Raw genomic sequence first — 25,097 nt, 5'->3', positions numbered from 1 at the left:
GTAACCAGGGTAAACATCGGGTTGCTAAGCGCAGGGCCGCGCTTAGTAACCCGATGTTTACCCTGGTTACCAGTGTAAATGTAAAAAAACAAACACTACATACTTACATTCGCGTCCCCCGGCGTCCGCTTCCCTGCACTGTGTAAGCGCCGGCAGTAGCAGTAGCAGTGACGTCACCGCTGTGCTTTGGTTTCCGGCCGGCACTGACACATTCAGTACAGGAAGCTCTGAGCAGCAGCGCGGACGTCGGGGGACGTGACAGACATCAGAGGGTGAGTATGTAGTGGTTTTTTTTTTACTTTTACAATGGTAACCAGGGTAAATATCGGGTTACTAAGCGCGGCCCTGCGCTTAGTAACCCGATATTTACCCTGGTTACCATTGTAAAACATCGCTGGCATCGTTGCTTTTGCTGTCAAACACAACGATACACGCCGATCTGACGACCAAATAAAGTTCTGGACTTTCAGCAATGACCAGCGATATCACAGCAGGATCCAGATCGCTGCTGCGTGTCAAACACAACGATATCGCTATCCAGGACGCTGCAACGTCACGGATCACTATCGTTATCGCTGCAAAGTCGCTTAGTGTGAAGGTACCTTTATCCGTATCTGGAAAAGCTCGGTGACAATCAGTATGGCCTCAGCTAGGCCTCACCTAGTTGGACTGCTACCGAAAAGGATTCACCGGCTGCATTATCACAAAAAATACAACAGATTTGCCCTTTAGGATCCTTGGAAAGTTGATAAAACAATCCATGAGAACTTTAACTGAAGCCATAATGTGTGTCGCCTAGCTTTTCTCGACTACACTGATCCTCTACGGGGGCTGTCACCCATCTATTCTACACTGCACTGCTCCCACCATTGTTGTCATCTGGGTCTCCTAGACCACACTGCTCCCACAAGGGATGTCACCCGGGTCTCCTAGACCACACTACTCCCACAAGGGATGTCACCTGGGTCTCCTAGACCACACTGCTCCCACAAGGGATGTCACCCGGCACTCCTAGACCATACTGCTTCCACAAGGACTGTCACCCGGCGCTCCTAGACCATACTGCTCCCACAAGGGATGTCACCCGGCTCTTCTAGACCACACTGCTTCCACAAGGGATGTCACTCGGCGCTCCTAGACCATACTGCTCCCACAAGGGATGTCACCCGGCTCTCCTAGACCATACTGCTCCCATAATGGCTGTCACCCGGCTCTTCTAGACCATACTGCTCCCACAAGGGATGTCACCTGCCTCTCCTAGACAACACTGCTTCCACAAGTGCCGTCACCTGGCTCTCCTAAACCACACTGCTTCCATAAGGGCTGTCACCTGTCTCTCCTAGACCGCACTGCTTCCAAAAGGGCTGCCACGCTCCTCTCCTAGACCACACTGCTTCCACAAGGGCAGTCACCCAGGTCTCCTAGACCACACTGCACCCACAAGGGCTGTCACCCGGCTCTCCTAGACCACACTGCTTCCATAAGGGCTGTCACTAGGCTCTCCTAAACTACACTGCTTCCACAAGGGCTGTCACCCGCCTCTCCTACCCTACACTGCTTCCACAAGGGCTGCCACCTGGCTCTCCTAGACCACACTGCTTCCATAAAGGATGTAACCCGCCTCTCCTAGACCACATTGCTTCCACAAGGGATGTCACCTGCCTCTCCAAGACCACACTGCTTCTACAAGGGCTGTCACCTGCCTCTCCTAGACCACACTGCTTCCACAAGGGATGTCACCTGCCTCTCCTAGACTACACTGCTTCCTTAAGAGCTGTCACCTGCCTCTCATAGACCACACTGCTTCCACAAGGGATGTCAGCTGCCTCTCCTAGGCCACACTGCTTCCACAAGGGCTGTCACGCTCCGCTCCTAGACCACACTGCTCACACAAGGGCTGTCACCCAGCTCCCCTAGACCACAGTGCTTCCACAAGGGCTGTCACCTGGCTCTCCTAGACCACACTGCTTCCTTAAGGGCTGTAACCCGCCTGTCCTAGACTACACTGCTTCCACAAGGGCTGTCACCTGCCTCTCCTAGACCACACTGCTTCCACAAGAGCTGTCACCTGCCTCTTCTAGACCACACTGCTTCCACAAGGGCTGTCATTCGGCTCTCCTAGACCACACTGCTTCCACAAGGGCTGTCACCTGCCTCTCCTAGACCACACTGCTTCCACAAGGGATGTCACCTGCCTCTCCTAGACTACACTGCTTCCTTAAGAGCTGTCACCTGCCTCTCATAGACCACACTGCTTCCACAAGGGATGTCAGCTGCCTCTCCTAGGCCACACTGCTTCCACAAGGGCTTTCAACTGCCTCTCCTACACTACACTGCTTCCATAAAGACTGTCACCTGCCTCTCCTAGACCACACTGCTTCTACAAGGGCTGTCACCTGCCTCTCCTAGACCACACTGCTTCCACAAGGGATGTCACCTGGCTCTCCTAGACCACACTGCTTCCACGAGGGATGTCACCTGGCTCTCGTAGACGACACTGCTTCTACAAGAGCTGTAACTCGCCTCTCCTAGACCACACTGCTTCTACAAGGGCTGTCACCTGCCTCTCCTAGACCCCACTGCTTCCACAAGAGCTGTAACTCGCCTCTCCTTGACCACAATGCTTCCACAAGGGATGTCACCTGCGTCTCCTAGACCACACTGCCTCCATAAGGGCTGTCACCTGCCTCTCCTAGACCACACTGCTTCCACAAGGGATGTCACCTGCCTCTCCTTGACTATACTGCTTCCATAAGGGCTGTCACCTGCCTCTCCTAGACCACACTGCTTCCATAAGGGCTGTCACCTGCCTCTCCTAGACCACACTGCTTCCACAAGGGATGTCACCTGCCTCTCCTTGACTACACTGTTTCCACAAGGGCTGTCACCTGCCTCTCCTAGACAACACTGCTTCCACAAGGGATGTCACCTGCCATTCCTAGACCACACTGCTTCCATAAAGGATGTCACCTGCCTCTCCTACACCACACTGCTTCCACAAGGGCTGTCACCTGCCTCTCCTAGACAACACTTTTGTGCGGATTTCGCCTGCGTTTTTACACCTGCAGATTCCTATAATGGAATAGGTGTAAAAAGTTGCCGAATCCGCACAAAGAATTGACATGCTGCGTTTCTGCATGGAATTTTCAGCAGCATGTGTACAGAGGATTTGGTTTTCCATAGGTTTACATGGTACTGTACACCGCATGGAAAACTGCTGCGGATCAGTAGGGCCAAATCTGCAACATGTGCACATACCCTAGTAGATCTTTAATTAGCTTTCAAAAACGCATACAAATCCGCATGAAAAAAAACGCATGAAAATCCACGGAAAATCCGTGCAGATTTTTACCTGCTTTCTCTGCCAAGAGATGCAGATTCTGCACAGAAAATTCCACAGGCAAATCTGCAACGTGTGCACATACCCTTAAGGGGTATGTTGCGGATTTGCCTGCGGATAGGCAGCGGACTGGCCACTGCGGATTCGCAGCAGTTTCCCGAGTTTACAGTACCATGTAAACCTATGGAAAACCAAATCCGCAGTGCACATGGTGCGGAAAATACCGCACGGAAACGCTGCGTTGTACTTTCTGCAGCATGTCAATTCTTTGTGCGGATTCCGCAGTGTTTTACACCTGTTCCTGTATAGGAATCCGCAGGTGGTAAAAACGTAGGTGAAATCCGCACAAAAAACGCAGGAAATCAGCGGTAAATCCGCAGGTAAAAGGCAGTGCGTTTTACCGGCGGATTTTTCAAAAACGTGTGCACATAGCCTAAGAAAGAGGAAAAAGGCGGTGACTATCGTATGTTACTGTTATGACAAAGGTGAAATAGCAGGCAGTCGTCACCTTCTACGGATGACCAATATGTTCCGTGAGTGCTTTGCAGTTGGTAAGTTAGCAGATGACACATACAAAATATTCCCTACTTGTTGTTAGAAATATTATTTTAGCCTGAGATATTTAATCTATAAGAACAGTGAGTACAGCTCTGGAGTATAATACATGATGTAACTCAGGATCAGTACAGGATAAGTAATGTAATGTATGTACACAGTGACCCCATCAGCAGAATAGTGAGTGCAGCTCTATGGTATAATACAGGATGTAACTCAGGATCAGTACAGGATAAGTAATGTAATGTACCGTATATACTCGAGTATAAGCCGACCCGAGTATAAGCCGACCCCCCTAATTTTGCCACAAAAAACTGGGAAAACTTATTGACTCGAGTATAAGCCTAGGGGGGAAAATGCAGCAGCTACCGGTAAATGTCAAAAGTAATAATAGATACCAATAAAAGTAAAATTAATTGAGACATCTGTAGGTTAAGTGTCTTGAATATCCATATTGAATCAGGAGCCCCATATAATGCTCCATACTGTTCATTATGGCCCCATAAGATGTTCCATATTAAAATATGCCCCATATAATCCTGCATAAAGGTTAATAAAGGCCCCATAAGATGCTCCATAGACACATTTGCCCAATATAATGCTGCACAAATGCTGATTATGGCCCCATAAGATGCTCTATAAAGATATTTGCCCCTTATAGTGCTGCACAAACGTTATGGCCCTATAAGATGCTCCATACAGACACTTGCCCCATATGCCGTAGTGCCCTACAAACGTTATTTATGGCCTCATACAGATACTTGCCCCATATAGTGCTGCACAAACATTATGCCCCTATATAGTGCTGCAGAAACGTTATGGCCCCATATAGTGCTGCAGAAACGTTATGGCCCCATATAGTGCTGCAGAAACGTTATGGCCCCATATAGTGCTCCAGGAATGTTATGGCCCCATATAGTGCTGCAGGAACGTTATGGCCCCATATAGTGCTGCAGAAACATTATGGCCCCATATAGTGCTGCAGGAATGTTATGGCCCCATATAGTGCTGCAGGAATGTTATGGCCCCATATAGTGCTGCAGAAACATTATGGCCCCATATAGTGCTGCAGGAACGTTATGGCCCCATATAGTGCTGCAGAAACATTATGGCCCCATATAGTGCTGCAGGAATGTTATGGCCCCATATAGTGCTGCAGGAATGTTATGGCCCCATATAGTGCTGCAGGAATGTTATGGCCCCATATAGTGCTCCAGGAACGTTATGGCCCCATATAGTGCTGCAGGAACGTTATGGCCCCATATAGCGCTGCAGGAACGTTATGGCCCCATATAGTGCTGCAGGAACGTTATGGCCCCATAGATGCTCCATACAGACACTTGCCCCATTGCTGCGATAAAAAAAAAAAAAAAAATCACATACTCACCTCTCCGTCGCTCAGGCCCCCGCACTTTCAATAGTCACCTGCTCCTCGTTCCGGGCGCCGATCTGTCTCCAGCACTGACGTTCAGCAGAGGGCGCGCACTGACCACGTCACCGCGCCCTCTGACCTCAGCGTCAGTGCTGGAGACAGATCGGTGCCCGGAACGAGGAGCAGGTGACTATCGCGCAGCGCAGCACTCCCCTCCCCGTATACTCACCTGGTCCTGCCGCTGTGTAGATCCCGCTTCCCCGACGCCGCAGCGCTTCATCCTGTACTCAGCGGTCACATGGTACCGCTGATTACAGTAATGACTATGCGGCTCCACCCCTATGGGAGGTGGAGCCGAATATTCATTTACTATAATGAGCGGGACCATGTGACCGCTCAGTGCAGGAAGACGCTGAAGCTGCTGCTGCCGGCGCCGGGGAAGACAGGGACCTGCAGGGACCGCGCCTGGACTAGGTGAGTATTTTTAGACAGCCCCCGCTCCCCCTCCCCTGCCGACCCCCGGGTATGACTCGAGTATAAGCCGAGGGAGGCAATTTCAGCCCAAAAAAAGTGGGCTGAAAATCTCGGCTTATACTCGAGTATATACGGTATGTACACAGTGACTGCACCAGCAGAATAGTGAGTGCAGCTCTGGAGTATAATACAGGATGTAACTCAGGATCAGAACAGGATCAGTAATGTAATGTATGTACACAGTGGTCTGGGGTTGCTTTGGTGCTGGTAAATTGGGAAATTTGTACAAGGTAAAAGGGATTTTGAATAAGGAAGGCTATCAATTTTGCAATGCCATGCCATACCCTGTGGACAGCGCTTGATTGGAGCCAGTTTCATCCTACAACAGGACAATGACCCAAAGCACACCTCCAAATTATGCAAGAACTACTTAGGGAAGAAGCAGGCAGCTGGTATTCTATCTGTAATGGAGTAGCCAGCGCAGTCACCAGATCTCAACCCCATTGAGCTGTTGTGGGAGCAGCTTGACCGTATGGTGCGCAAAAAGTGCCCATCAAGCCAAACCAACTTGTGGGAGGGGGATCTGGAAGCATGGGGTGACATTTCTCCAGATTACCTCAGCAAAATAACTGCTAGATTGTCAAAGGTCTGCAATGCTGTAATTGCTGCAAAGGGAGCATTCTTTGATGAAAGCAAAGTTTGAAGGAGAAAATTATTATTTCAAATAAAAATCTTTTTTTGAACCTTGTCAATATCTGGACTAGATTTTCAATTCATTTGGCAACTCATTTGATTAATAAAAGTATGAGTTTTCATGGAAAACACAAAATTGTCAGAATAGTGAGTGCAGCTCAGTAAATGATAATGTATGCATGAAATTTTCTGCAAGAAGGACTTTTTTCTATTGAACACCAAACAGAACCTAGGCGGACCGCTCTGCACAAAAAAAGTATTGGATCACTTTTGCGTATGAACTCAATCGGATATGATAACAGCAAACAGGGGATTGCAAGTGTTTACTAAAACAGACATGTCAGGAAAGCCAATGGCCTTTTTCAGCCCCTCCAAATACAACTTACACCTGGGAGTAGAAGATCTATTGCCGCCGTCTTCTCATATGCTCATAAAAATTCAGCTCATCGGTTCTGTAGGAATCAATGCCGTCACCAGGCACAATGCCAGCCATGTACAAGCCTTGATATGCAGGATTCATATGGTGGTAAATAAGAGGGCTCCAAAGCAGCAACATACATTAATCCTCATCATTAGTATTGTCAGGTAGAGCTGTAACAAAACTACAACTCTCATCGGGCAGCAAAAGGGAACATTCATAATTTAATTGTAAATGTCAGGGAAACAATTCTTACCTACACTGATACATCGGAAAAAATACTACGAGTTGTTTCAGCATAACTAGATCAAGATTGTTTTATGACATTCTTTGGTTGAAAACTTAACAAAAAAACATTATTTTCACTGCCAGAAATCTTACTCTTGTAATGGTAAAAATTGCATCAGAAGGTCACATTTACTATGCTCGATGTGATAGATGGATGATCTCTGCAATCAGTGGGGCAAACAAGTGCTCAATTTTCCTGCAGCACCCCCACAAGAGAGATAATGCATAACATTGGTGTCATTGAATCAATAGGTTGTATGTATACAGGGGTATTCTCAAGTTCAAAAGTTATCCCTATCCGCAGGGCCATGGCCCCCAGAGATAACAAGTACCTGGGCTCTGAAGAGACCTGTCTAAAAGGTCATTCATGTACAATGCTGCTCCATTTATTCAAATGGCAGAACCAAAAAATAGCGAAAGGCATTATTGGGCAATCTCCGGCAGTATGGTGGCTCTGGGTTCAAATCCCACCAAGGACAACAACTGCAAGGAGTTTGTATGTTCTCCGTGTATTTGTGCGGGTTTCCTCCGGGCTCTCCCACACTCCAAAGATAGAATTAATTTCAAACTTGAGAACACCCCTAAAATACACGTTAATACCAGGATCCTAAGAGGAAAATCATCTGGGCTCAAACTAATATATTCGTATTATTCTGGATATTCTTTAAGAACTCATTCAGACATCAGTTTTTTCCACGTAAGGAAAATAAAAAAGACCGCTTCTTCTGGTCCAAGAGTGGTCTGAGGGTCATCAGTTTTTCACTTGGATTTCATCAGAGTGGAGATGGATTTTTTCATGGACCCATACACTTGCATTTCCGATTTTGATACGACGCTCAGCTCAAAATCAGACATGTCAAAGAAGTTTTTCACAGACCACTCAGTCCAAGGAAAAGAAATCAGACATGTAAACGGCCCCAAAGGTACAAGTGCTGACGATGAAACCACGGATAGCATTCATTTGAGAAAATCGGACGTGTGAACAAGCCCCAAGTCCTCATTCAGACGTCAGTTTTTCCATGGATAGCACTCGTATTCATAATAGTATTTGTGGCTGTGTACATGTCCAAGGTTTTCCAACGCAAGTCTATGGGTCCATGAAAAAAAAATATCAAACAGCCCTCGGATGCCATATCTGTACTGACTGCTTTTCACAGACTGATGGGAGAAGCTAGAGAAAGCGCTATAAGGTTTTTTTCTTCGTCATCTGGGAAAAAGTGATGAAACTCAGACCAAACACTGGTGAAACTCAGGGGATTTATCTTGTAATAAAAAAAAAAAAAAAAAACAGTCTGAGAATGCCATAATGGCCCTTTACTATGTAAGATAAGCAATGACTTTGAATGAACTGCAATGAGCAGAGAGATGTCAAAATAATCAGCAGTGTGCAAAGCCAGGGATGAACGTGACCTTACGTCTCCTGGGAAAAGTCCGAAGCAAGCAAAAGCACTCATCAACATCACACTTGTACTTCCAGGCTGCTCTCCTTGGCCGCCATAAGGAGGGGCACAGAATAAGGGTAAGTTCACACAGGGCATTTCTGCTGCATCTAAACCTGATCTTCTTGGCAGGAAAGAAGCTGCGCCAAAAACGCAGTTTTAAGTGCGTTTTTTGGTGCGGATTTGTTGCGTTTTTTGGTGCGTTTTTATGTCTTTTTGTCCATGCTATTGTCCATTGACTTTCTGCAGTAAAAAAGCTGCAAATAATGATACCTGCGTTTTTGCAGTGTTTTTTTTAACACCCATTCAAGCCAATGGGTGAAAAACGCTGAAAGAAGTGACACGCTCTATGTCCAAAAAAAAGGAACAAAGCACAAAATCCTGATGACAAAAAAACCAATGTGTGTGTGCATGAGATTTCTGAAATCTCATAGGCTTTGCTGGTACTGTAAAAAGCAACTGAAAATGAGCATAAAAAGCAGCAGAAATTCCCAGAGAGAACTTAACCTAAGGCTATGTGCACATGTTGCGGATTTTGATGCAGATCCGCAACGTTTTTGGACACGCGGAATCGCATCAAATCCGCAGTGTAGTGCACAGCCAATGTTATTCTATGTGAAATGAAGAACTGTTGGGCACATGCTGTGGAAAGTGTGTATCTGTGTCTGCGGGGCTGTGTGTGTGTGTGTGTGTGTGTGTGTGTGTGTGTGTGTGTGTGTGTGTGTGTGTGTGTGTGTGTGTGTGTGCGCTGTTTGTAGGCAGGCATCGTCCGATGGGACTACTAGTCCCATCCGGCTATGCCTGCTACAGTGACAGCTAGCCGGATGATGGGACAGTAGTAGTCCCATCATCCGGCTACTGTGTAAAAACAAAACAAAAAAAAACATATATATACATACAGTACATACTCACCATACAGCTACTCCCCGAAGCCCTTGATCACCTGTAAAAAAATAAATAATAAACCAACAGTATACTCCTTGATCCGATGTAATCCATTTAATAACTAGTGTCCCACGACGATCTCCCATGGAGAGCTCTCACATCGGGAGATGTGACCGCTCTCCAAGGGCTCCAGTGATACAATGACGGAAGGTATCCTTCTGCACTGTATCACTCCGCCGTCAAAGGCCGCTGTCACTGGCAATGATCGTGGGAAAATTCTCACGCAGCGTTGCCGTAAAGTGAGAGCCTGAACTCTCAGTGATAACACTGCAGAAGCCATTGTCTCCTGTCAGTGTGTCACTGGAGTCCCTATAGAGCTGTCACATCTCCTGATGTGACAGCTCTATAGGGGAGATCTTCGTGGGACAGTCATTATATGGACTGCGTCAGACCAGAGAGTATTTGTGTTGGTTTATTATTTTTTCTTTTTTGCAGGAGATCGAGGGTGTCGCAGGAATGAGCGTATCAAAAAGATGTCAAAACTGTGCTGTGTTTTATTTCATTATTGACACCTCACCATTACTAAGCCGGCTTGATGTCATTTTACCATACAAAGGTCAGAGAAAATAAGGAGACACAAAAGCGCAAATAGGGTCTTATCAAACGTTACACAAAGTTGCCCACCAAGAGAACTACTCACCTGGTGAGATTGAAGGAAGGACATATATTAATGGCGGCGGCTGCAGATCCACAGGTCAGTGCAAGACCTGATTGAAACATACACTTAGGTAGGAAAAAGGATCATCCTCGCGCTGCCGCAAGGAGAATTCCAAAAATTGTAGAGGTTTTGTACAGCTGACATGTGCCCTCAATAGCGGCAGGTGGAATCGTGATCCACCTGCCGCTATTAACTAGTTAAATGCCGCTGTCAAACGCTGACAGCGGGCATTTAACAATGCATGCACCAGTGTCCTCCGTCACGTGATCGGGGGTCATCGGTGCATTGGCATAACAACCAGCGGTCTCCTGAAGACCTCTATGGTTGTTGATGCCAGATTGCTGTGTGCGCCACCCTGTGGTCGGCGCTCATAGCAATGCTGTAATTCTACTACACAGGAGTGATCTGAGCATAGATCCTATGTAGCAAAGCCGATCAGGCTATGCCAGCTTCTAGTCTCCCATGCATTCGTCCCATTCAAAATACAACAAGAAAAAAAAATCGAACATTCACATATTTGGTATTGCCACAATCAGAATCGCCCGATCTATCAATAAAAAAAACAAGGATTAACCCCTTCCCGACATGTGACGGTATAGTACGTCACATGTCGGGACCCCCGCTTTGATGTGCGCTCCGGCGGTGAGCGCACATCAAAGTCGCGACATGTCAGCTGTTTTTTACAGCTGACATGTGCGCGCAATAGCGGCGGGTGAAATCGCGATCACCCGCCGCTATTAACTAGTTAAATGCCGCTGTCAAACTCAGACAGCGGCATTTAACTACCGCATCCGGCCGTGCGGCCGGATATGAGCGCATCGCCGACCCCCGTCACATGATCGGGGGTCGGCGATGTGTCAGGAAGGTAACCATAGAGGTCCTTGAGACCTCTATGGTTACTGATTGCCGGTGGCTGTGAGCGCCCCCCTGTGGTCGGCGCTCACAGCACACCTGCAAATCTGCTGTGTAGCAGCGATCTTATGATCACTGCTGCATAGCAGAGCCGATCGGGCTGTGCCTGCTTCTAGCCTCCCATGGAGGCTATAGAAGCATGGCAAAAGTAAAAAAAAAAAGTTTTTAAAAATGTGAAAAAAATAAAAAAAATATAAAAGTTTAAATCACCCCCCTTTCGCCCCAATCAAAATAAATCAATAAAAAAAAACCCCAACCTACACATATTTGGTATCGCCGCGTTCAGAATCGCCCGATCTATCAATAAAAAAAAAGCATTAACCTGATCGCTAAATGGCGTAATGAGAAAAAAATTCGAAACGCCAGATTTACGTTTTTTTGGTCGCCACGACATTGCATTAAAATGCAATAACGGGCGATCAAAAGAACGTATCTACACCAAAATGCTATCATTAAAAACGCCAGCTCGGCACGCAAAAAATAAGCCCTCACCTGACCCCAGATCACGAAAAATGGAGACGCTACGAGTATCGGAAAATGGCGCAATTTTGTTTTGTTTTGTTTTTTGCAAAGTTTGGAATTTTTTTTCACCACTTAGGTGAAAAATAACCTAGTCATGTTAGGTGTCTATAAACTCGTAGTGACCTGGAGAATCATAATGGCAGGTCAGTTTTAGCATTTAGTGAACCTAGCAAAATAGGCACGCAAAAAACAAGTGTGGGATTGCACTTTTTTTGCAATTTCACTGCACTTGGAATTTTTTTCCCGTTTTCTAGTACACGACATGCTAAAACCAATGATGTCGTTCAAAAGTACAACTCGTCCCGCAAAAAATAAGCCCTCACATGGCCAAATTGACGGAAAAATAAAAAAGTTATGGCTCTGGGAAGGAGGGTAGCGAAAAACGAAAATGGAAAAACGGAAAAAGCTCCGGGGGTGAAGGGGTTAACCTGATCGCTAAACGGCATAGCGAGAAAAAAAATTCAAAACACCAGAAATACTTTTTTTGGCCGCCGTGACATTGCATTAAAATGCAATAATGGGCGATCAAAAGATCGTATCTGCACCAACATGGTATCATTAAAAACATCAGCTCGGCGCTCAAAAAATAAGCCCTCACCCGACCCCAGATCACGAAAAATGGAGACGCTACGGGTCTCGGAAAATTGCGCAACTTTTTTTTTTTTTTTTTTTTTTTTTTTTTTAAGCTAAGTTTTTTTTACAAAAAAAATAACCTAGACAAGTTTGGTGTTTATGAACTCGTACTGACCTGGAGAATCATAGTGGCAGGTCAGTTTTTGCATTTAGTGAACCTAGTAAAAAAGCCAAACAAAAAACAAGTGTGGGATTGTACTTTTTTTGCAATTTCACCGCACTTGGAATTTTTTTACCCGTTTTCTTGTACACAACATGGTAAAACCAATGATGTTGGTCAAAAGTACAACTCGTCCTGAAAAAAAATAAGCCCTTGCATGGTCATATTGATGGAAAAATGAAAAAGTTATGGCTCTGGGAAGGAGGGGAGTGAAAAACGAAAAGGCAAAAAAAAAAAAAAAATGAAAAAAGTTCAGGGGGTTAAGGCCGGGGTCACACTTGCAAGAAACTCGCACAAGTCTTGCACCTCAATACCCGGCACTGCCGCCGGCACTCGGGACCGGAGTGTGTGGCTGCATGTATTTCTAAGCAGCTGAATGCTCCGGTCCCGAGTGCCGGCGGCAGTGCCGGGTATTGAGGTGCAAGACTTGTGCGAGTTTCTTGCAAGTGTGGCCCCGGCCTAACGCAGATTTTGTGTTTGTGTGTGTGTCTTTATTTAACTCTCTATGTAGCATTTTATTATGCTCATTACTAAACATCGGGCTTACTATTATCTATCTATCGATCTATCGATCTATCATCTATCTATAGATCTACCTATTATCTATCATCTATCTATCTACAGATCTATCATCTATTTATTATCTAGCTATCTGTGTGTGTAAACATTATTCTTCAGTGGAGTATGTAAATGAAGAGGTTGGACAAGAAATGACATCACAATTTTTTTTTAAATAATAGATCTTTATTTAGCCTACAAAAACACATACAGGCTATGTGCACACGTTGCGGATTAGGCTTAGGAATTTCTGGTGCGGATTCTGTCTCTCCTGGCAGAAAACGCACCTGCGGTTTTTTGTGCGGTTCCGCAGCGTTTTTTTGTGCGTTTTTGCTGCGGTTTTCTTGCGTTTTTTACCCCTGCAGTTTTCTATAATGGAATGGGTACAAAAATGCTGCAGATTCACAAAAAAGAAGTGACATGCTATTTCTTTAAAACCGCAGCGTTTCCGCAGCGGATTTTCCGCACCATTAGCACAGCATTTTTTTTTTCTCATTGATTTACATTGTACTGTAAATCAATTGCGGATCTGCAGCGTTTCTGCACTGCAAAAAAGGCTGCGGATCCGCAGAGAATCCGCAACGTGTGCACATACCCACAAACTGAATGAAAATCAGCACCAAAAAATCCGCACGGATGCAGAATCTGCACAGAAAATTCCACAGGCAAAGCTGTAACGTGCGCACATACCGTTACAGTAAGGACACCCCAGGCACAGACCGCTAATAGCCGACATACAGAAGTCAACGTCACACAAAACTAGATATGTGAATTTCTGCATCTTTCTAATACACTTTGTATTGACATTCATCATAATCCTCAAGATCTCTGCTTGCGGTCAACGAATATAAACAATTTAAACACCCAAAGACCTGTCTTGTTTATTTCCAAATGACATAGGTATACTACATGAAAAAGCTGTCCTATGTGCCAGGGGAAAGAAATTATCACATGTGCCTTTAGGTTACAATACTTAACCGCAAATAGAAATCTTCAAGACGAGGGACTGAAACAAAGGATATTAATAAGTTTAAGTGGTAAAAAGTGACAATAAACAGTGCATCCATTTCTTTTCCTTTAGGAAACATTGAGGTTGCATCATAGTTCTGATAATTTTGCAGTTTCACTTTAATTTGTTAGAGCCTCGGACATAGCTGTGAACACTTACTGTAACAGAGTGGTTATACAGAGGCATGAGGGACCAAAATAAGAAGAAGAGGTTATAGTTTGATGATAATTAAAACAGCAAATAATGGTTATAATAACAAATCCAAACACAGAAGTGTCAATGGGAAAACAAAATCCAATTACCAGCTGTAAGAGCTGCACTCACTATTCTGCTGCTGGAGTCTATACTTATGGATCCCAAGTTACAGCATGCTGTATAATGATCAAGAGCTGCACTCATTATTCTACTGGTGTAGTCACTGTGTACATACATTACTTATCCTGTACTGATCCTGAGTTGCATCCTGTATTATACCCCAGAGCTGCACTCACTGTTCTGCTGGTGGAGTCACTGTGTACATACATTACATTACTTATCCTGTACTGATCCTGAGTTACATCCTGCCTTATACTCCAGAGCTGCACTCACTATTCTGCTGGTGTAGTCACAGTGTACATACATTACTTATCCTGTACTGATCCTGAGTTACATCCTGTATTATACCCCAGAGCAGCACTCACTATTCAGCTGGTGCAGTCACTGTGTACATACATTACATTACTTATCCTGTACTGATCCTGAGTTACATCCTGCATTATACTCCAGAGCTGCACTCACTATTCTGCTGGTGGAGTCACTGTGTACATACATTACTTATCCTGTACTGATCCTGAGTTACATCCTGTATTATACTCCAGAGCTGCACTCACTATTCTGCTGGTGCGGTCACTGTGTACATACATTACATTACTTATCCTGTACTGATCCTGAGTTACATCCTGTATTATACTCCAGAGCTGCACTCACTATTCTGCTGGTGGAGTCACTGTGTACATACATTACTTATCCTGTACTGATCCTGAGTTACATCCTGTATTATACCCCAGAGCTGCACTCACTATTCTGCTGGTGGAGTCACTGCGTACATACATTACATTACTTATCCTGTACTGATCCTGAGTTACATCCTGTATTATACTCCAGAGCTGCACTCACTATTCTGCTGGTGCAGTCACTGTGTACATACATTACATTACTTATCCTGTACTGATCCTGAGTTACATCCTGTATTATACTCCAGAGCTGCACTCACTATTCTGCTGGTGGAGTCACTGTGTACATACATTACATTACTTATCCTCTAGTGATCCTGAGTTACATCCTGTATTATGCTCCAGAGCTGCACTCGCTATTCTGCTGGTGCACTCACTGTGTACATATATTACACTACTTCTCCTGTACTGATCCTGAGTTACATCCTGTATTATACTCCAGAGCTGCACTGACTATTCTGCTGGTGGAGTCACTGTGTACATACATTACATTACTTATCCTGTACTGATCCTGACTTATATCCTGTACTATACTCCAGAGCTGCACTCACTATTCTGCTGGTGGAGTCACTGTGTACATACATTACATTACTTATCCTGTACTGATCCTGAGTTACATCCTGTGTTATACTGCAGAGCTGCACTCACTATTCTGCTGGTGATGTCACTGTGTACATACATTACATTACTTATCCTGTACTAAACCTGAGTTACATCCTGCATTATACTCCAGATCTGCACTCACTATTCTGCTGGTGGAGTCACTGTGTACATACATTACATTACTTATCCTGTACTGATCCTGAGTTACATCCTGTGTTATACTGCAGAGCTGCACTCACTATTCTGCTGGTGGAGTCACTGTGTACATACATTACTTATCCTGTACTGAGCCTGAGTTACATCCTGTGTTATACTGCAGAGCTGCACTCACTATTCTGCTGGTGATGTCACTGTGTACATACATTACATTACTTATCCTGTACTGATCCTGAGTTACATCCTGCATTATACTCCAGATCTGCACTCACTATTCTGCTGGTGATGTCAACTCCTGCCACTTATCAAATCGTTTTACACCAGATTTCTGTCATAAATACTTTGATGGATGGGGCAGAGTCTTTTTGCAGTTTTTGGAGTAGAAACGGATTAGAGACATCAAGTTTTTGAGGACTATTTGGAGTTTCTGCTCCACAAACCTCAAAAAAACAGTGTGCACATAAAAACCACTTGCTGTTCATATTCTCAGTCTTTTCAACATTTTGTAACGGCTTCACATTTCTGAAGACGGCAAGCAGTTAAATGAAGTGATCTGACCGTTGTTCTGCTGTCTTCTTCTCTGAAGACATTCGGTAATTTATAAGAGAAGTAAATTGGAAGGCTTAAAAGATGCCCAGAGAACACTCGGCATCTGTTCGAGCACTTTGCCAGCATTTTGCTTGAAAAGATGCTAGTGGTTACCGAATTGTTTAATGAAATTAAAAAAATAAAATAAAAATTACTGGAGAACACCAGTAAGAAAGGCGTCCCAAAAATGATGGAAATATGCTTATGGGTCATTCCATGGTAGCTTACGTTACAACACAATATAGTAACTTACCTTACAATAAGTTTAATCCAATAGACGGTAACATATTGTAATGTAAGTTACCATCAGCTTAGTAACGAAAGTTACTATACTGTGCGGGAAAGATATATATCTTGGTACCGTGTTAGCCAGTAGATAGAAAAATATTTAGAATTGACTCACTGAGGACTCTCTGAGGACTCTCAATTCTAAATATTTTTCTATACTGTGCGGTAACGTAAATTATCTATATTTCGTGTAATAAATGTTGCTTTTAACTTGAGAGGTTAAAATAAATTTGTTAAAGTTGCTGGTACTATGGTGTTTTAATACAATAAAAATAGTGCTTCTCCCCTGTTTACCAGAAAAGAAAATCTGGCAGATTTATGAAGGACAATTGCCTTTCCTTTTTGTAACGTAAGTTACCAAGTAATAATACTGTATTTTGTATTTAATTTTATTGTTGAAAAATCAAACCGTGTTCAAATCTATTGAGAATAGTTTAATGTACAATATACATTCACTCATTTTTGTGCCTGCCTTCAAAGAACAGTCTGTAGCCAGTTTTGGCTTGTGAATGTAACGTAAGTTACCATGGAATGACACATATATATATTTAAAAAAATAAATAAATAAGCGGGTGGCCGAAAACTGGGTAAACACTGAAGCCACTCAAAAAAAAAAACATTAAAGACGATTCTTCACGAAAAAAAAAAAAAGAATAAAATGCTGGTGTTAGTTGAAGAATCTCCCTTTTGAAAAACTCAGTGAGCTTGCGTGCCTGTAAAAGACATTGTGTGCACATACCCTTAAGGTACCGTTACACTAAGCGACGCTCCAGCAATATAGACAACGATCCGACCTAAACTAGATCGCGGGAGCGTCGCTGTTAGGTCGCTGTAGAGACGTCAAACACAGCAACTCCAGAACGATGCAGGAGCGATCCAGTGACGTAACGGCGACTCACTTATCGTTCACGCTCCATGTAAAAACATTGCTGACATCGTTGCTTTTGCTGTCAAACATGACGATACACGCCGATCTGGCGACCAAATAAAGTTCCAGACTTCTAGCTCCGACCAGCGATATAACAGCGGGATCCAGATCGCTGCTGCATGTCAAACTCAACGAGATCGCTATCCAGGACGCTGCAACGTCACGGATCGTTGTCGTTCTCGTTGGAAAGTTGTTTAGTGTGAAGGTACCTTTAGGCTTGCTTTTTTGCCTAAACAGTTTCTAGAAGAAATTTTGGAAGGTTTTTTTTTTCCTCTTGAAGTCTTTGGTTTGACAACACCTAGTTACATTCCTTTTTTTACCCAGCGCTATATAAATGGAGTGATGAATGGTAGATGCAATATATGTAATATACACAGGGCACCACAATCAGATCCCATAATTCTCCAAATAATATCACTTTACAGGATGTATAAGCTTTGGCATCCCTGCCCCAGTGCCGGATCCCCTCCACTACAGCAGTATCCGGCGTATTACAGGGCAGCTCTGCGATCCTTCCAATAATGACCTGTAAACTTCTCCAGAACTTCATAAGACGATCAAATGACAGCGTTATGACTGGCTATAAACCAGGATAACATGCCCAGATGTTAGGTCCCTGCACTGTACAGACGGCGCCGAGCAGCTCAGCCTGGGGAACCTACAGAGACATAGCAGGGATCTGCTCAGCAAGCAATTACGGTACTTATGATAATCATATTACACAACACGGGCAGAATACTGACGGAAAAAAAAGGTTCTGCAAGTTTCTATTATATTTTGTTTTCAAATTTGTACTTGCTGTCAGTGCATTCATAGTTCCCTTGTTCTAATCCCACACAGGATGGAAACTTTGGATCTCTAAGGCCTCTTTCACACTCCCGTTTTTTACAATCAGTCACAATCCGTCAAAATGTTGAAAAGACGGATCCTGTGCAGATTGTAAAGAACGGATGCACTGGGTCCGTTTTTTTGATGGACCCGTCAAGGCTATGTGCACACGTTGTGTATGCGTCTTCGCCGCGTTTTTCAGCTGTGAAAACGCATACACAACCCATTTTAAAAATTATTAAAAAAATAAAAAATCGTGATATTCTTACCTTCTGGCGTCCCCTGCAGCCTTCCCGATGCTCCCGATAGCTCCAGTTCCCAGTGATGCCTTGCGAGACAATGACCTGTGATGACGTAGCGGTCTCGCGAGACCGCTACGTCATCAGGTCAAGCGCAGGTATCAGGTTTATCAACTTTATCAGCATGAACAAGAGAAATGTAGACTGGCAAAAAACGCAACACAAACTAACAAACCCTGATTTTTTCTGCAGCTTCTTTGTTGCCAAGAGAGCAGGTTTTGCTGCGCACAGAAAAGTAGCAAAAATGCCACTTGTGAACACAGACTAGTACATCAAACAGCTGAGGGTTTGCTACAATTATATCCAGTCTATATAATCCTTTTAGCCATGTACATCAGCAGGACAAATCTCTGAAAGATCTTCCAACAATGTATGGGCGGCAGGTAAACAGTATGAACATGTATGTATACAGTATATATAGAACTGCTGTGACCATGACTCGTTGACCTACGAGCCTGTAGCCCCAACAGATTTTATCTATACATTTTACTCCCCTATATATCGGCATTAATTCCACAGCGCATTATCGCTGTCCCATCAGGGCTCACAATCTACATTCCCTATCAGTATGTCTTTGGAATATGGGAGGAAACCGGAGATCCCGGAGGAAACCCACGCAAACACGGGGGGAACATACAGACTCCTTGCAGATGTTGTCCTGGGCAGGGTTTGAACCAGGACCCCAGTGATGTGAAGCAACGGTTCTAACCCCAGATCTAGGCACTGTGCAGAGTTGTGGGGTCATCATTTCCTCCCCCCGTCATTCTTAAGATTTTGGGGTCTCTGCTGTCAATTGATTATCAGTGATTGACGCCGTCCCTAGTCATGTTGTGGGGAAACCTCAGCAAGCAGAGTTCTTGAAAATGACAAGAAATTAAACCACAAAGTATATTAGAGAGCGGCAGAACTTTTCTTTTTGCACTGATTGAGCACCTTTAAGTCTGATCACTGCATCCACACAAGGGCCGCCCTGAGGTGAGAGCAGTGAATGCTCAGCACAAATGACAGACATGAGCGTGTCACAATCAGCGGCCATCAGCGACTACACCTTCTCCAGATCCTGTCATGTTATCTCTGCTGCGCTCACATGAGGAAAACAAGCACAGGTCACGTGGCCACTATAGTCAGAGACAGATGTAAGAACTCAGAGAGGCGATGACTGAGAGCCTCATTACACACACTAGTCCCTGTCGGAGGCTGAGCAATATAACTGGGTGTCCGAAAGTCCGATTAGCTCCACTGTCTCTGGAGTCTGACATCCACCATCTAATTACCGCAATCATCCCTCCATAATGGAATGGATCTCTCCTATGCTTTACACTGCAGCTCTTCCTGTACAGATTTCCACCACAAGCTCAGCAGGGCGTCTGTTCACATAACGGAAAAGTTAAAAAACCGAAGTTGCCCGTGACACAGAAAGACTATACATATACAGCGCCACCTGGTGTAAGCACAGAGCGCCCTACTGGGAAGGTTATCTATTACACCATATGTAAAATGTGCAGCCACTGAAAGTGTTAAAACAATACATGACATTAGAAAACATGGCTGCTTTCTTGCTAAAACAGCGCCATCTGTGTCCATGGCTGTGCCCGGTATTGCAACTCACACACACTCACTTGAATATGAAAATACCAGTTACATTCATTGGATCAGAGCAGTCATGTGATTCCAGTCCTGAGCAACCTAGAACTTTCCTGATCAACTACAACTCTCATCACGGAATGACTGTTGTAACCCGTGGGCCTCCAACTCAGCATCCCATCAGCTGCCTCCTGTGTCAGCAAGGAGTAGTAGTGTCAGAGCCCCAGGCTGGCAGTCACTGATCTACAATACCCATATGTATATACGCACAGCCGCTACACGCCCACATGTACATACGCACAGCCGCTACACGCCCACATGTACATACGCACAGCCGCTACACGCCCACAGGTACATACGCACAGCCGCTACACGCCCACATGTACATACGCACAGCCGCTACACGCCCACATGTACATACGCACAGCCGCTACACGCCCACATGTACATACGCACAGCCGCTACACGCCCACATGTACATACGCACAGCCGCTACACGCCCACAGGTACATACGCACAGCCGCTACACGCCCACATGTACATACGCACAGCCGCTACACGCCCACATGTACATATGCACAGCCGCTACACGCCCACATGTACATATGCACAGCCGCTACACGCCCACATGTACAAACGCTATATACCCACATGTACATACGCACAGCCGCTACACGCCCACATGTACATATGCACAGCCGCTACACGCCCACATGTACATATGCACAGCCGCTACATGCCCAGCCGCTACACGCCCACATGTACAGACGCTATATACCCACATGTACATACGCACAGCCGCTACACGCCCACATGTACATATGCACAGCCGCTACATGCCCAGCCGCTACACGCCCACATGTACAGACGCTATATACCCACATGTACATACGCACAGCCGCTACACGCCCACATGTACATACGCACAGCCGCTACACGCCCACACGTACATACGCAGAAGCTATATACTCAGGTGCATACGTACAGATGCTATATACCCACGTGCATACGCAGACGCTATATACCCACGTACGTACGTACGTAGACGTTATATACCCACGCACAGACACTAATTAACCACACGCGTACGTACAGACGCCATATACCCACGTGCGTACGTACAGACGCTACATAGCCATGCAGACACTACTTAACCACGTGCGTACATACAGACGTTATATATCCACGCAGACGCTATATACCCACTTGTATACGTACAGACGCTATATACCCACTTGTATACGTACAGACGCTATATACCCTTGCGTATACGTACAGACGCTATATACCCACGCGTATACGTACAGACGCTATATACCCACGCGTATACGTACAGACGCTATATACCCACGCGTATACGTACAGACGCTATATACCCACGCGTATACGTACAGACGCTATATACCCACGCCTATACGTACAGACGCTATATACCCACGCCTATACGTACAGACGCTATATACCCACACCTATACGTACAGACGCTATATACCCACGCCTATACGTACAGAAGCTATATACCCACGCGTATACGTACAGACGCTATATACCCATGCGTATACGTACAGACGCTATATACCCACGCCTATATGTACAGATGCTATATACCCACGCCTATACGTACAGACGCTATATACCCACGTGCATATGTACAGAAGCTACATAGCCATGCAGACACTACTTAACCACGTGCGTACATACAGACGTTATATATCCACGCAGACGCTATATACCCACTTGTATACGTACAGACGCTATATACCCACTTGTATACGTACAGACGCTATATACCCTTGCGTATACGTACAGACGCTATATACCCACGCGTATACGTACAGACGCTATATACCCACGCGTATACGTACAGACGCTATATACCCACGCGTATACGTACAGACGCTATATACCCACGCGTATACGTACAGACGCTATATACCCACGCCTATACGTACAGACGCTATATACCCACGCCTATACGTACAGACGCTATATACCCACACCTATACGTACAGACGCTATATACCCACGCCTATACGTACAGAAGCTATATACCCACGCGTATACGTACAGACGCTATATACCCATGCGTATACGTACAGACGCTATATACCCACGCCTATACGTACAGACGCTATATACCCACACCTATACGTACAGACGCTATATACCCACGCCTATATGTACAGATGCTATATACCCACGCCTATACGTACAGACGCTATATACCCACGTGCATATGTACAGAAGCTACATAGCCATGCAGACACTACTTAACCACGTGCGTACATACAGACGTTATATATCCACGCAGACGCTATATACCCACGAGTATACGTACAGACGCTATATACCCATGCGTATACGTACAGACGCTATATACCCACGCCTATACGTACAGACGCTATATACCCACGAGTATACGTACAGACGCTATATACCCACGCCTATACGTACAGACGCTATATACCCACGCCTATACGTAGACGCTATATACCCACGCGTATACGTACAGACGCTATATACCCACGCCTATACGTACAGACGCTATATACCCACGCCTATATGTACAGACGCTATATACCCACGCCTATATGTACAGACGCTATATACCCACGCTTATATGTACAGACGCTATATACCCACGCGTATACGTAGACGCTATATACCCACGCGTATACGTACAGACGCTATATACCCACGCCTATACGTACAGATGCTATATACCTACGTGCATATGTACAGAAGCTACATAGCCATGCAGACACTACTTAACCACGTGCGTACATACAGACGTTATATATCCACGCAGACGCTATATACCCACGCGTATACGTACAGACGCTATATCCCCACGCCTATACGTACAGACGCTATATACCCACGCCTATACGTACAGACGCTATATACCCACGCGTATACGTACAGACGCTATATACCCACGCCTATACGTACAGACGCTATATACCCACGCCTATATGTACAGACGCTATATACCCACGCCTATATGTACAGACGCTATATACCCACGCTTATATGTACAGACGCTATATACCCACGCGTATACGTAGACGCTATATACCCACGCGTATACGTACAGACGCTATATACCCACGCCTATACGTACAGATGCTATATACCTACGTGCATATGTACAGAAGCTACATAGCCATGCAGACACTACTTAACCACGTGCGTACATACAGACGTTATATATCCACGCAGACGCTATATACCCACACGTATACGTACAGACGCTATATACCCACGCCTATACGTACAGACGCTATATACCCACGAGTATACGTAGACGCTATATACCCACGCCTATACGTACAGACGCTATATACCCACGCCTATACGTACAGACGCTATATACCCACGCGTATACGTACAGAAGCTATATACCCACGAGTATACGTACAGACGCTATATACCCACGCCTATACGTACAGAAGCTATATACCCACGCCTATACGTACAGACGCTATATACCCACGCGTATACGTACAGAAGCTATATACCCACGAGTATAAGTACAGACGCTATATACCCACGAGTATACGTACAGACGCTATATACCCACGCCTATACGTACAGACGCTATATACCCACGCGTATACGTACAGAAGCTATATACCCACGAGTATAAGTACAGACGCTATATACCCACGAGTATACGTACAGACGCTATATACCCACGCCTATACGTACAGACGCTATATACCCACGCCTATACGTACAGACGCTATATACCCACGCCTATACGTACAGACGCTATATACCCACGCCTATACGTACAGACGCTATATACCCACGCGTATACGTACAGAAGCTATATACCCACGAGTATAAGTACAGACGCTATATACCCACGAGTATACGTACAGACGCTATATACCCACGCCTATACGTACAGATGCTATATACCCACGCCTATACGTACAGACGCTATATACCCACGCGGATACGTACAGACGCTATATACCCACGCCTATACGTACAGACGCTATATACCCACGCCTATATGTATAGCCCGGTATTACATACACGTCGATGGGAAAAAAAATGCCCCCATTTATCATTAGAGGCAAATCTGCCTGAGCTTTTACATAGGACTGCCAGAAAACTAGGATGACAACACTCCCTCAGCTGGGAGCAGAATTAGGCCTGTATAGGTTTCTATTCACTGACAGAAAGCAGGAATGATGAGAAAACGTGAGAAAGTTACAGAACTCCTGGGATGGGACGAGGACTGACTGACCCAGGACAGGGCTGCACCTGAATGGGAAATATAAGAGCAGTCCTTGAAAACGAGCAGTTCAGCTCCGCTACGTGTGTGTGAGCAATGCCATAGACGACCTGTGTGACACATCACACTGGCTGACATGCTGCACATAGCCTGTGTCTATGACCACCACACAGGTCAGTGCAGGGGTCGCAGCCTCCCCGGCAGACCACCCCCACCCCTCAGTGATTTCCCGGCATGCCCCACTGAGGCTGCTCTCCCTCAGGCCTGGGTTATTTACCTGCTGCTGCTGCTCAGGACTCAGCTTCTCTCCACTGACACCCAGGCGGAAGTGCCAAGCAGGCCGAGCAGCCCGCCGCCCACCAATCACCGCCCAGCTTTGGAAGACAAGCAGCTGCAGCGTGCAATAGTGACGCTGCCTGGAGGCCGGAGGGGCGGGACATGCTGGCGGAGGCTGGGGAGCATGTGAGCTGATGTCAGGGACTCAGGGCTGTAGCCTGCGCGCAGAGGCAGTACATGGATTATTACATAGAGAGGGTCACAGCTTTCTTATACACTGACCAGAACATATTCCGTGCAGGAACCTGGAAAAGCTGGGTGGAAACCAAT

General features: G+C 45.4%; 1 protein-coding gene across 4 annotated transcripts in view; it reads right to left on the bottom strand.

Annotated features, from left to right (window-relative positions):
* OSBPL2 (oxysterol binding protein like 2) overlaps nucleotides 1-24,886 on the bottom strand; it is a 91,667-nt gene extending 66,781 nt beyond the window's left edge. The window contains exon 1 of one of the 4 annotated variants that reach the window (XM_077252867.1): nucleotides 24,769-24,886. The gene's annotated coding sequence lies outside the window, so the exon portion shown is untranslated. The remainder of the gene's footprint in view (nucleotides 1-24,768) is intronic. The other 3 variants (XM_077252868.1, XM_077252869.1, XM_077252866.1) reach the window with 3 other exon arrangements.
* Nucleotides 24,887-25,097: the final 211 nt, after the last annotated feature.

This window comes from Ranitomeya variabilis, chromosome 4 (genome assembly GCF_051348905.1).
Source record: "Ranitomeya variabilis isolate aRanVar5 chromosome 4, aRanVar5.hap1, whole genome shotgun sequence".
NCBI classification, from domain to species: Eukaryota; Metazoa; Chordata; class Amphibia; order Anura; family Dendrobatidae; genus Ranitomeya; species Ranitomeya variabilis.
Note: the sequence above shows the minus strand (reverse complement) of the source record. Positions and strands in the feature narration are given on the sequence as shown.